Source organism: Telopea speciosissima, chromosome 1 (genome assembly GCF_018873765.1).
Source record: "Telopea speciosissima isolate NSW1024214 ecotype Mountain lineage chromosome 1, Tspe_v1, whole genome shotgun sequence".
Taxonomy (NCBI): domain Eukaryota; kingdom Viridiplantae; phylum Streptophyta; class Magnoliopsida; order Proteales; family Proteaceae; genus Telopea; species Telopea speciosissima.
The window spans coordinates 61,580,641-61,595,037 of NC_057916.1; the positions used below are offsets into that span (position 1 = coordinate 61,580,641).

Below are 14,397 nucleotides of genomic sequence, written 5' to 3' on the forward strand. Positions count from 1 at the left end.
ACCTCATCTTGTTTCTCTTCTGTTACAAAGACTGTGCGCCCAATCTAAAGTCCTTCATATGCCCAAACCCTGTCTCTTTTGGTGTCCCTCATAGGATTAAGTTACCTATGACGCTGCATCTTGACTTGGTTGGGTGGATTGGCATGTGACTTATCTTTGGAGGCGACCAACTTTAATAACAAGAAGGAAATAGAAACGTATAGTAATCCTCCACTCTACATCAGAATCCAGTTGGAATCGCCCGTAGGTGGCTATTGAAGACTATACGGGTTCCCTTGCTGTCAACCTATATGGCAACCTTAGAGCTTTGGAACCACTGTTTCGATTCTTGAGGGACAGATGCAACATCTATCTTGGACTCCCCCTCTTGTTTTTGGTGATTTTTTTCTAGTCTTTTACTTTTCATTAATTTTTTCTAAAGGAGACCTCATATCTGTTTAGGTGGCTACGGAGTGGACCTGTGATTCATCCAATCGTCTTATTAGAATAACACCTTCTCCACCACCTTTGACCCCACCTTTAACCATGACTGAACCCAAGACTCTTAAGGAGAGGTTTTACCCTACTAGGGCTGCACAGCCTTCATGCATCAATCTGCCAGTTGCTACAGGGAACAACTATGAACTCAAGACCCATTTCATTAGTATGCTACCCCACTTCCATGGGATGGCTAGTGAGGATGCCTATCTTTTCCTTAGGAAGTTTGAGGAGGTTTGTGTTCTAATTAAGGTTAAAAATTTAATTGATGATGCAGTTAGGCTGAGGTTTATAAACTTTACCCTGAAGGACCAGGCCAAGAAGTGGCTCTATGGACTGCCAACTAATTCCATATCTACATGGGATGAGTTCACCATTGTCTTCTTGAGGAAAATTTTCCCTCTTCACAAGACCAATAAGCTCAAGAGTGACATCCTCCAATTCAGGTAGAAACCAAATGAGTCCTTCTCTAAATTCATGGAGAGATTCAAGGACCTCCTTTTAGAATGCCCTCACCATGGTATTGATTTGTGGTAACTTTGCCAAATTATTTATGAGGGCATAGACTTTCAGACCAAGCAGCTTTTAGAATCTATGTGTCGTGCAGGCTTTACCTCTTTTTCTGATGAGAATGAGGCCTAGACATTCTTGAACAACTTGGCTGAAAAGACTAGGGAGTGGGAACCTTTCCAAGAGGCTGAAAGGACCACTAGGGGGTATCTCATAGAAGGTGTTCCAGCCAAAGAGGCCAAACTTGATAGCCTCATCAAAAGGTTAGAGTCCCTAATGCCTAAAGAGTCCATGCCAGTTAACCAGGTCAACCATGTGTCAATATGCAGTTGGTGCCACAATCCTGGACATCTTTTGGAGGAATGCCCCAACATCTTTGTAGGTAATTCCAACACTGAGAATGTAAGTGCCCTCTACCAAAACAATCCATATAGCAACACTTACAACCCAGGATGGAGAAATCACCCCAATTTCTCCTGGACTCAAGGGAACCAAGCAGGCCTTTCAACTTTCACCATCCAGGCCAGCTTGGTCTCCAAAGGCCCAACTATGCACCACAAAGCCAAGGTATGTCTCCTCACCCCTTCCCCCCTCGTCCTCATCTAGGACCTTCTAGTAATTCTGCTAGGCCACCTCTCCTTGCTCCTTATCAGCCACCCCCAGGATTTATCAGTATAAGAGAGGCAACAAGAATGAATGAGATGGAGAACAAGATAGCCCTTCTCATGACAGGTCAAAATAATATGAAGAAGCAACTCACCCAGCTTATCACAATCTTGCATGAGAGGGAGACAGGGAAGTTACCTAGCCAACCTGAGGCAAATCCTAGGCATCAAGTTCGTATTCAGCAAGGTACCCAAGCTCCTCCACTCAATGTTGCACAAGGCCAACAGCATCAAGGGCCCTCCAGCCAGGTAAATGCAGTGTATGCTTTAAGGAGTGGCCATGAATGTCAACAGGTTAGTACACCTTAATCTCTGCCATCTTATACTCCTGTTGATTCTCCCCTTTCTGATGAGGCCATTGAAGTGCCTACTATTCCTAGTTCGTCTGATGAACCTGAAATAATTCCAAATGATTTGGTTGAGGAAACCAAAGATGATTTTGTTGAGAAAGTGAAAGAGACCACCCCTGAAAGAGTTTATACCCCACCTACCCCTTTTTTAAATAGGTTGGTTAGCAAGAAGTCTCATTCTGTGGAGAAAATATTAAATGTTTTTAAGCAGGTTCAGGTGAATATTCCTTTATTAGATGTCATAGCCTAGGTCCCCGCTTATGCTAAAGTCCTCAAAGACTTATGCACCCAAAAGCGAACTACCAATGTGCCCAAAAAGGCATTATTGGCTGCTAATATCAGTTCTCTCATCTCACAGCCAGTAGTAGCCAAGCATAAGGACCCTGGAAGCCCCACCATCTCTTGCACTATAGGCAACACCACTATTGATCATGCCTTATTGGACCTTGGTGCAAGTGTGAACCTGTTACCCTTTCATATCTACCAACAATTAGGCTTGGGAGAGCTGAAACCGACCAGAATTACTCTCCAACTTGTAGATAGGTTGGTTAAAATTCCTAAGGGGATGATTGAGGATGTCCTATTAAAGGTTGGGGAATTTACCTTTCCTGTGGATTTTATTTTCTTAGATACCCAACCTACTGCCAATTTTAAGGATCAAATCCCAATCATATTGGGTAGACCTTTCCTTGCTACCAGTAATGCTTTGATAAATTACAGGAATGGTCTCATGAAACTATCTTTTGGCAATACTTGTGTGGACTTTAATGTGTTTAGGTTGGGCAAACAACCTGATATGGATGAAGAGGTACATATGCTTCAGGGATTTCCCGATGATGTTGATACTTTCTTTGAGATTGATTTTGATTCAAGATTTTAGGAATGTATGCAGGAATTGGAGGGTGTTGATGATACCACCTTATCTGAGGTCTGGAGCATCCAACCACCATTGGAGCCCCTTGGACCCCTATCCACCTCCATTCCTAAATCATCTATTATTGAGCCCCCCACATTAGAGTTGAAAGCATTGCCCTCCAACCTCAAGTTTGTCTTCCTAAGGCAAGATGACACTCTCCCTATAATTATTGCTTCTGATTTGACTTCTGTATAGGAAGAAGAGTTGATTAAGCTTCTGAAAGAACATAAGGAAGCTATAGGTTGAACCGTGTCAGACCTCAAAGGTATTAGCCCCTCCATTGTTCAACATCATATTCATCTGATGGAGAGTTTCAAACCTTCTAGGGAACCCCAAAGGAGGGCTAATCCTGTTATGAAAGAGGCAATTAAGAAAGAGATCCTAAAGTGCTTGGATCATGGCATAATTTATCCTATCTCTGATAGGCATTGGGTGAGTCATGTGCAGGTTGTGCCAAAGAAAGGAGGAGTCACTGTAGTTGCAAATGCAAATAATGAATTGATTCCAACTCATATTCAAACGGGATGGAGAATGTGCATTGACTACAGGAAATTGAATGCGGCAACTTGGAAGGACCACTTCCCCTTACCTTTTATTGATCAGATGTTAGAGAGACTAGCTAGCCATGAATATTGTTATTTTCTTGATGGATATGCTGTTACATCTATGCCCGGACCCTGACCCGAACTTTAAATGTAGGTCTGAAACCCAATGGATCCTGGGTCTTACCCACTAACAACCTATGGTGCATCGACCCGGTGATCATTTTTTAGGGGGAAACTCCGGTGCTGTCATGCCTACCGATCCAAAGGCAGCTACTAGATCTGTGCTGTTGTTCTATACACAAAATGATGGACAACCTAAGGTACAACCCCTGCTTAACCAAAATAAGAATAAATTCACTTTTAAATGATTAAATGGGGTTTAAAGGCCACAAGTTATACAAGGACAATGCCCTAGGCATGGCACAGGCCTTAGTGGGACCCTGATGCAAAAACAGCAAGGATTTACCTACTGGTCCATATCTACTGGTCTATTGGATCAACCAGTTGGATCGACCCGTACTATAAAACTGCACAGAATGCATCTCGAATGCGTGGGGCCCAATGTTCGTGTCTCGGATCACCTCCCCATGTCTAGAATGATCCGAGGAAATATTATCCTAACAATGTGATCGTGTGCGGCCCACTTTGAAGCTATTTGCATAAGAGAATTGGTTTTAAGAATGTGTTTTTCATAAAACACATTTGGCAAATAGACCTTAGTGGCTGGGTCTATATAAAGACCACCCTCAGCCTAAAAATCTCTCCTACTTAGTCCGTTGGAGAGAAAGAAGAGAAGGAGAAGGAGAAAGAGAAGGGAAGAAGAGGAAAGCAAGAGCTAGAGCCATCCTTGTGCTTGTACCCTACAAGGTAAGCCTACCCAGTCCTTCCCTGTTTCTTCCTAGCCATTACCATGGCTATAACCATGAGTTTTCTCTATTTATGGCTGCATAACCATGTACCCATGATTTCTTTAATAAAAAGCATGCTTTCTAAGCTTTGATACATGAACTCTTGCATGCATGTAAGGATTTATCATTCTAAACCATTCATCACTCCTTTTTCCATGTTCTATATTCTGTAACCACCATACCCAGCCTTGGATGGTTAAGTTTCCATGTCCATATAGAGCTTTGAATGTATCTTTTAGTATAGGATATGTTTCTCTTAGTGTTCATAACAACTCCATGGTCTCTTGCTCATAACAGTACTGATTCTGAACTAATTGAACTCTCTTAAATTGATTCCTATAGTGTCTTATATGAGCAACCATGAATGATTAGCCATATGGGCCAAAGACCTCAAAACCTCCATGCATGTTTGCTTTATCACTATATATAGGTTGGATATCATGCATGGAACCCTACTGTAACCCCTGATCATCCATGCATGCTGTTGATCCAAAGATCTAAGCCAAAATAGCCTTAACTTTTAAATTTTTGAGCTGTTCTTGCACTGGTCCATTGGATGGACCAGTACCAATCGACCACTATAGCAAACTGAAACCTATGCTACCCCTAGCTTACCTCTTGGTTTGTAATGCCTCGTATGAGGCCTTGCATCCCAGCTGAAATCCATGCTCTATACCGGTGTTTAGAGCTAATCTAACATCCCGGGACAGGTTTTGGGCAACCAAACTTAGATCTGGCATAGAAGTATAACCCAACTCATTGATGGAACCACTGTAGTACCATCTAAAACCCCTGGTGTGAATCCCATCCGATTCTGTGTCTGAAGCCCCTACTGGTCCATTGCTACTGGTCCATTGGATGGACCAGTACCAATCAACCACTGCTGGGAACCTAAGCCTGTGCTGTCTCAGACCTACCCCAAGGTCTGGAACACTCTTTTTAGAGCCTTTGGTATAAACCCCAATGCAAAACACATCTTTCCAGCCCTGTTCCTACACTTGGAGCAATGGGTTGATTGCCACTGGTGCATTGGATAGACCACTCCAATCAACCAGTGAAAACCATTGATGAAGAACTTGACCTTAACCTCTGTAGTCACTTAGAATAGTACTTGGGCACCCTATGGGTCTAAAACCATAAACCCCTATTGATTTTTGGCCACAGCAGCCTACTGGTCCATTGCCACTGGTCCATTGAATAGACCAGTGTCAATCGGCCACTGCTGCTGTCATGGCAGTTTTGGGTCCTGCTTTGGTCTGGAGGATTGACCAAGGTCACCCCTAGTTACATAGGACAATTTAGTGTGTATTAATGTAATCTTTCTAATTTATTTACTTAGGCTTTGATTGTCCGCCCGATGACGCGTATCCATGCACTCTTGTAGATCAGCAGTCTTCGGATCTGGCAGGTTACAGCCAAGGTGAGTGGATATTAGATCATCTTTGTAGGTGTGACCTTGTGAACATGCCAAAGATAACAAATTATTTTTCATTATTTATATCTGTGTTATAATTATTATTAATTTGCTTTTGGACATTGAAATTCTGATGTATTACGGATTGTGATTATGAGCATGTTGCTAAATTGATTGATAACCAAAATGCATGGTATGTGAATTGTTAGATTAGATGTCGTAATAGACGGCTTGGAAATGAAAGGCATGGTGAGCCGTAGTATGGGTTGCGGGAGCACCCTACATTTCATACTGGAAATGAGGTTTGTGATAGCCCGTAGAATGGGATACGATTGACACCACTCAACTCATACTTATCATATAGATCATTGGGCTAGGTGAACATACCCTTATGCTACAGCCCTTCCCAACAGGGGTGCAGGTGTTGGGTGATCATGACTTCCAGAACAGCCGAGGGCAACAGAAGATGGGTCAAGTTATTGTGGTTAACTTGGGGTCTGCCAAGGGAGGGAGTCGGTGCTCCCGGACCAGCACGGGTTCCACCCGTAATAATTGAGGTAGCAACCGAAGATCGATAAGGGAGCAACTGAGGTTGTTGCCTGAGTCATTGTAAGTAGGATATACCTAGTGACTTAGTTGTGATGTTAGGTGGCCTAGAGTAATAAAATTGAACCCAGCATGTAGATTGATGATTGTGATGGTTGTACCTGCTTGCATGATCTTATATTCATTTGCTGGGCTCAGTGGAGCTCACCCCTCTTAGATTATTTCTTTTAGATGATTTTACAGATGGATATCTCCCTGAGTGGGAGGATCATTATGGACGATTTGGTGATGGTGATCATGACTATTCTGGTGTGGACCCCTACAGAGGTGATCCCTCTTATGCGGGTGCACAGGATTAGGTTGGAGGAGCTTATCTAATGGCGGCTGTCCTTTCTTTTTGATGTTCATAGAACATTCTTTTTGTGGATAGCCGATTAGCGCTTTTCTTTTGTCTAGCTTACAGATGCAGCTTTTATATAGTTTATTTTATAATGCTGGGCTATGAAAAGGCCATGTATGTAGTTGTTATGAGATACTGTAGGTGCGAACCTCTGTTAGACATTGTAATTATGGTTGTACTGTGGGTTATGAGCTACTATTAAATACTGTACTTTTGGTAGCTCTTCTATGTAAATATAACACTTAGCTTCCGTTGCACTTTGTTTCCAATTTTATATTGTAAATGTGATGTGTGTCTGTTGAATGGAAAACAACAGGGATTTACCTATTGGTCCATCCCTACTGGTCTATTAGATCAACAAGTTGGATCGACCAGTACTGCAAAACTACACAGAATGCATCTCGGATGCGTGGGGCCCAGTGTTTTGTGTCTCGGATCACCTCCCCGTGCCTAGAATGATCCGAGGAAATATTATCCTAACAATGTGATCGTGTGGGGCCCACTTTGAAGCTATTTGCATAAGAGAATTGGTTTTAAGAATGTGTTTTTCATAAAACACATTTGGCAAACAGACCTTAGTGGCTGGGTCTATATCAAGACCACCCTCAGTCTAAAAATCTCTCCTCCTCAGTCCGTTAGAGAGAAAGAAGAGAAGGAGAAGGAGAAAGGGAAGGGAAGAAGAGGAAAGCAAGAGCTAGAGCCATCCTTGTGCTTGTACCCTATAAGGTAAGCCTACCCAGCCCTTCCCTGTTTCTTCCTAGCCATTACCATGGCTGTAACCATGAGTTTTCTCTATTTATGGCTGCATAACCATGTACCCATGATTTCTTTAATAAAAAGCATGCTTTCTAAGCTTCGATGCTTGAACTCTTGCATGCATGTAGGGATTTATCATTCTAAACCATTCATCCCTCCTTTTTCCATGTTCTATATTCTATAACCACCATACCCAGCCTTGGATGGTTAAGTTTCCATGTCCATATAGAGCTTTGAATGTATCTTTTAGTATAGGATATGTTTCTCAGCTATGTTTCTCTTAGTGTTCATGACAACTCCATGGTCTCTTGCTCATAACAGTACTGATTCTGAACTAATTGAACTCTCTTAAATTGATTCCTATAGTCTCTTATATGAGCAACCATGAATGATTAGCCATATGGGCCAAAGACCTCAAAAACTCCATGCATATTTGCTTTATCACTATATATAGGTTGGATATCATGCATGGAACCCTACTGTAACCCCTGATCATCCATGCATGCTGTTGATCCAAAGATCTAAGCCAAAATAGCCTTAACTTTTAAATTTTTGAGCTGTGTTTGCACTGGTCCACTGCTATTGGTCCATTGGATGGACCAGTACCAATCGACCACTGCAGGAAACTGAAACCTGTGCTACCCCTAGCTTACCTCTTGGTTTGTAATGCCCCGTATGAGGCCTTGCATGTCATCCCAGTTGAAATCTATGCTCTGTACCGATGTTTAGAGCTAATCTGACATCCCGGGATGGGTTTTGGGCAACCAAACTTATATCTGGCATAAAAGCATAACCCAAATCATTGATGGAACCACTGTAGTACCATCTAAAACTCTTGGTGTGAACCCCATCCGATTCTGTGTCTGAAGTCCCTACTAGTCCATTGCTACTGGTCCATTGGATGGACTAGTACCAATCAACCACTGCTGGGAACCTAACCCTGTGCTGTCTCAGACCTACCCCAAGGTCTGGAACACTCTTTTTAGAGCCTTTGGTATAAACCCTAAGGCAAAACACATCTTTCTAGCCCTATTCCTACACTTGGAGCAATGGGTTGATTGCCATTGATCCATTGGATAGACCAGTCCAATTAACCAGTGAAAACCAAAGCACCGTATCATATGGCGCCTATAGAGTCAAAGGAGTTACAAATTCAGTTGCAAGATCTATTAAAGAAAGGATTTATCCAGCCCAATGTGTCACCTTGGGGAGCACCGGTCCTGTTTGTAAGGAAGAAGGATGGAAGTATGCGTATGTGTATCGATTATCGGGAACTGAACAAACTTACCATCAAGAACCGATACCCGTTGTCGCGCATCGATGACCTATTCGATCAGCTACAAGGCGTAAGTGTTTTCTCAAAGATTGACCTCAGATCTGGGTATCACCAGTTGAGAATTAAGAGCAGTGATATCCATAAGACTGCGTTCAGAATGAGGTACGGACACTATGAGTTTGTGGTGCTGTCCTTTGGACTGACAAATGCCCCTGCAGCATTCATGGATATGATGAATAGAGTGTTTCATAACGTTCTGGACAAGTATGTTATAGTCTTCATAGATGACATTTTAATCTATTCGAGGAATGCAGAGGATCATGCACATCACCTGAGGTTTGTACTCCAACGGCTGAGGGAACATCAATTGTTCGTGAAATTCAGCAAGTGCGAATTTTGGCTCCGCCAGATTGGATTCCTAGGGCATGTAGTCTGGAGTGAGGGCATTAAATTCAACCCCGGGAAGGTCAAGGCGGTCCTTGAATAGGAGACACCGAAGAATGCCACAAAAATCCATAGTTTCCTAGGACTGGCTGGTTACTACCATCGATTCATTGAAAACTTTTCACAAATATTGGCACCCATGACTCGTCTAACCAGGAAGGGAGCTAAGTTTGAATGGTCGGATGCTTATGAGAAAATTTTTCATGAGCTTTGAAGATTATTGGTGTCAGCTCCGGTTTTGACCATCCCTGATGGCACAGGTGGCATGACTGTGTACATAGATGCGTCTAGAACTGGCTTGGGTTGTGTATTGATGCAAAAAGGGAAGGTGGTCACCTACGCATCAAGGCAACTAAAGGAACATGAGAAGAACTACCCCACTCATGACCTAGAGTTAGCGGCGGTGGTTTTTGCTTTGAAAATTTAGCGGCATTATTTATATGACGAGAAAAGCAAAATCTTCAGCGACCACATTAGCCTGAAGTGCTTCTTCACACAGAAGGATCTGAACATGAGACAGAGAAGGTGGTTGGAACTAGTAAAGGATTACGACTGTGACATACAATACCAACCCGGAAAGGCCAATGTAGTCGTAGATGCATTAAGCAGGAAGGCCCAGACACAATCCCTTGCCTCCCTAGCTGTTAGTGAGCAATTGATTGAGGAAGCCAGAAAGTTTGATTTGGAACTAATGATTGATGGGACAGCAGTATTGTTGGCACCCTTGGATGTCCAACCATCAATCAGAGATGAGATCATAGAAAAACTACCGAGAGATCCGGAGTTGTGGAAGATTATTAGAGGCATCCAACAAAGAACTTGGGAGGACCCGGACTTCTCAATTGCTAGTGATGGAGAGCTGAAATTTAGAGATAGATTGTGCATCCCAGCCGATTATGATGTGCAGAATCAAATTCTCAAAGAAGCCCATAATTCACCATACTCTATACACTCGGGCAGCACAAAGATGTACAAGGACCTAAGGGGTATTACTGGTGGATCGGAATGAAGGAAACCGTAGCACTGCGTAACCTGGGGCACAGGAGGAGGAAAGTTTGGAGGATGGTTAGGTTGCGACACTGGTCTCTGCTGTGTGGCAGCCATAAGTTGTGCGTTCATGCTGGTCATCAGCTCTTGTTGTTGTTGCTGAATCTGTAGTTGAACTTGCTACTGTTGTTGCATGAATTGCATCATGGTAGCCATAATTGTAGATGGAGGTGGGGGTACTTGAGTCGGAGGGATCATAGGTGCTGGAGGAACCTCGTGAGTTCAGGGAGGAGGTACCTCAGGCACGCTCTCGAAGGTAGCAGATGTTTCAATGGTCGGGCCCGGATCACTTGATGGTCTCGCTTCGCGTACGAAATGAGGTTGCTCCTCACTACGAGCTCTCTTGTTTGCCCTTGTACTAACCATGACTACTTTCTGGAAAGAGAGTGGAGATAATGTGCTTGTTACGTATACATTACATTCTATATGAATATATATATATATATATATATATTTTTTATATTTACAAAAGCAATCACTCATCATCATTGCACACACAGATATACACATTTCCATGTTATCAATGCATCTTGCATTTAACTAAAACCATGCACACGTATGTAAATATAGGTACACACATTTTTTTTTCTAGGTACCTGAACTCAGCAAGCTAGACTCTAGAGTTGCTGTCCGGTCATATATGCGTGCAAGTCTAAGTAAAAGATATCATCTCTAGATTGTTCTGCCAATGCAAGGAAAAACTCACGTTCCTCAATCCTACAGACCTCAACCCAATCTAGGTGTTCTCTTAGCACTCTCTTGGCTGCAGCCTTAATTGCATGGATTCTGGCAAGCCTTTTCCTTAATTTCCTAAGGTAACGCATGCTGCTGGAATTTTGCCAAGTCCAAGCAACACGACCATTACCTGTCATAGGAAAAATAGCCGTTAGTTCCCTACGGATGATCTATTCTATGATAGGTTATTGGTCCCAAATGCTTATCAATTCTTATAAAAACAAACACAATTATAGTAGCATAACAACATACATATATATGGTCTTACTCAACCATAACAATTTCAGCCTAGTACACAATTGGGGCTTACATACCCAATTTTAAATTACCCATTCCCCAGGTGTTTTATAAGCGGTTTACTATGGCCATCCATAGAAATTTTTTTGTCCTATATTTTTTTTTTTGAACAGCTGGATGTATTAAAACTACTCACTCATAAACCTCTATGTGCATATGCTACATGCATTTACCCCTCCATTTCTTTTTTTTTTTTGCTAATTATATAAACTTGCATAGTTATTTTATTTGATGCATATGTTTTTTTTTTTGGAAAAGTTGCAAAACCCAGATTTTGGCTATGTTTGCTGCATTTTTTTGAATTTCTGCTGCTGACCTGCTACTGGTCCTTTGGCACTGGTCGATCCAATCGACCAGTCCAATCGACCAGAGAATCGGGCAGAATATAAAATCAGTCCATGATTCACTTTTCTCAAACCCATTCTCAGTTTTGGCTAAGGAAGAGCTCCAAGAATGACCAGAGAGGCCTGAAGCACTCATTCCCCACCATTCCTAAGGGTCTTCTTAGGATTCTTGCGCCCGAACCTCGAGATTCAAGGTGAGCTCTCAAGAAAACAAAATTTTCTTCCTAATTTCTACTGCTCACGTTTTTTTTCCTTGTTTCTCCCATTTAGATTTAGGGTTTTGCATCTATTTTAGTTTTTCTTCTATTCTAAATGTGATCTTGATGGATTTGGAGGTTATTAGACATGTGTTGCATTGGCATTCATGCCCCATACTGTTTTTCCCCTTTCTTTCCATTCTTACTTTCTCTCTAGTTAGCCCTAGGTTTGCATTCCCACTTATGCAATGTACAATTCATAGTTGTATAAACCAAGAATTTTTTTTTTTTTTTTTTTATGGCTCTACAATTTTTTTTTTTTTAAATCCATGCTCCCATGCTGTTTTTTTTTTCTTACATGTTCCCATCTCACAACTGCTTGTTGTTTGCTTTATTCTATATATATATATTTTTAGACTAATTGTTCTCTAGTCTCCCTTTTTTTTATCAATGCCACACTGCTGTATTTATTTATTATTATTTTTTTATAACCTATTTCTTGTTTGTTTCTTTTATTCTTATTCCATTATTGTATATTTTTTTTTTTAGATGTCTACCCGCCAGACTAGGAGCAAAGGCAAGGGAGTAGCAACTAGCAAGCGCCAAAGGGTTGTTTCTGAGTCATCTGCATCGGAACCCCCATCTCCAGAGACTAAGGAGCATTCTTCAGGCCATACCTCATCTCCAGAAGTAGGTGAATATGATGAGGCGTGGTTCTCCTGCTTCCAATACGTCCGTGATTGGAAGAGCTTCCAAGATAAAAAAATGGAGAATGGGAAGGTAGTGAAGGTAGAGGATTTCCCTCAGTTCAAAATTTATGAGAGGTTCAATGCGATGGGTTGGGCTCCAATGCTTAACCCTGAGCTCCCTTGTTACCCAAACTTGGTTAGAAACTTTTACTGCAACCTTAGGCCAACCTTTGAGAATGAGTGCCAAGGCTATGGCCTTGTGAGTTTGGTGAAGGGGGTTAAGATGGTGTTCAACTGTGCCGAGTTGGCCGCCATACTACATGTAGCCAACAGAGGCTCCAGGCTTTACTGTGGACCCAGGGCTGACACTAGTGAGAACTTCCCCTGCTAAAGTGATGGAGAAGTTCAAGAAACTCCACCCTCCATCTTTCTCTAAGGTTGAATCAAATTCACTACAGCCTGAGAGGTGAATTAGTGCCCTGGAGAAGGCTTTTGAAGTGTTAGAATGTACCAATGCTGAGAAACTGATATGCGCTGGGTACCAGTTGCAAAATGAAGCCGCGGCGTGGTGGAAATCAGCTCGGCCAAATCTTGAGGTAACTCATCCTAACCCAACATGGGACCAGTTCAAAGAAGTGTTCTTAAAGAATTATTTCCCTGAGAGCCTCAGAGATAAAAAGGAAGCAGAGTTCTCTGTCCTTACGCAAGGATCAAAGACAGTACTGGAATACCAACAACGGTTTGAAGATCTGCTCCATTTTGCATTAGATCACCTGAGAAATGAGGCAAGCAAGACCAAGAAGTTTGAGAAAGGACTCAAACCTGAAATAGGGGCTATGTTGTCAATTATGGAGATTGAAACCTATGCTCGAATGGTTGATAAGGCAAAGACTGTTGAAGACAGACTGAAGGATAAGTTGACTACATCGTAAGGATCAACTAAGAGGCCTAGCAATTTCCAAAATTTCGACTGGCCTAACAAGACTTTCAAGAGTCCTGGCAACCCCAGTCCACTGTAGTACCAACGGCCAGAAGCGGGCTGGAACTTGCAACCATACCGTCCAGCCTATAATCAATCAAATCAGTATGTTCGTCCAGCTTCTAGTCAAACTACGACCTCGGTCCAAACTCCACGGTCGACGACAAGCCAAGCAAGTCAGGCTTCTTCTCAATCTGCCCGCTCTGTGCCTCCTTCCCAATCTACCGATCCCATCCAATGTTTCAGATGTGGTCAGTCTAGTCATTTTGCAAGAGACTGTGTGCGTTGGAAAAACAACGTACCCTCAAGACTCCAATCATCTGGCCGGCCCTACCAACACCAAGACGGCCAGACACAAGGGAAAGTGTACGCGCTGACCAACGAGGAAACAGAGGCGGATCCGGAAGTAATAACAGGTATTTCTTTTCCAAAAGGAACCACAGAATAAAGTTAGATAAGTTATATATTGCTGAGTAGACTATTGATTGCATCATTATCTTAATCCAAACTTAGGTACTCTAAACCTAGCTTCCATCCTTGCGTATGTGCTATTTGATTCTGGCGCATCACACTCCTTTGTCTCTAGTATCTTTGCAAGTAGAATGAACATAACTCCAAGAAATATAGGGCACAAGTTTGCAATGAGAACCCCAGCCGGAAGTGTAATAAGTTTGAAAGAGGTATATGATGCTTGCCCCATAGAAATTTACGGGTGGAACTTGACGGCACGTTTGATCAAGTTTGACATGAAGGACTTTGATGTAATCTTAGGAATGGATTGGTTGTTCGCTCACGGAGCAAGTGTCATGTGTGCGGAAAGAAAGATCGTGTTTAAGCCTAAGGAAGGAGATGAATTTACCTATAAAAGTGAACCGGTGAGGAAGCCCAAGAAGGTGACGATA

At 42.4% G+C, this 14,397-nt stretch overlaps 1 non-coding gene across 1 annotated transcript; it reads right to left on the bottom strand.

Annotated features, from left to right (window-relative positions):
- Positions 1 to 894: 894 nt before the first annotated feature.
- On the bottom strand, positions 895 to 1,001 carry LOC122649218. Its single transcript, XR_006331193.1, has one exon. It is a non-coding gene; the product is annotated as a small nucleolar RNA R71 (small nucleolar RNA).
- Between the last annotated feature and the right edge of the window lie 13,396 nt (positions 1,002 to 14,397).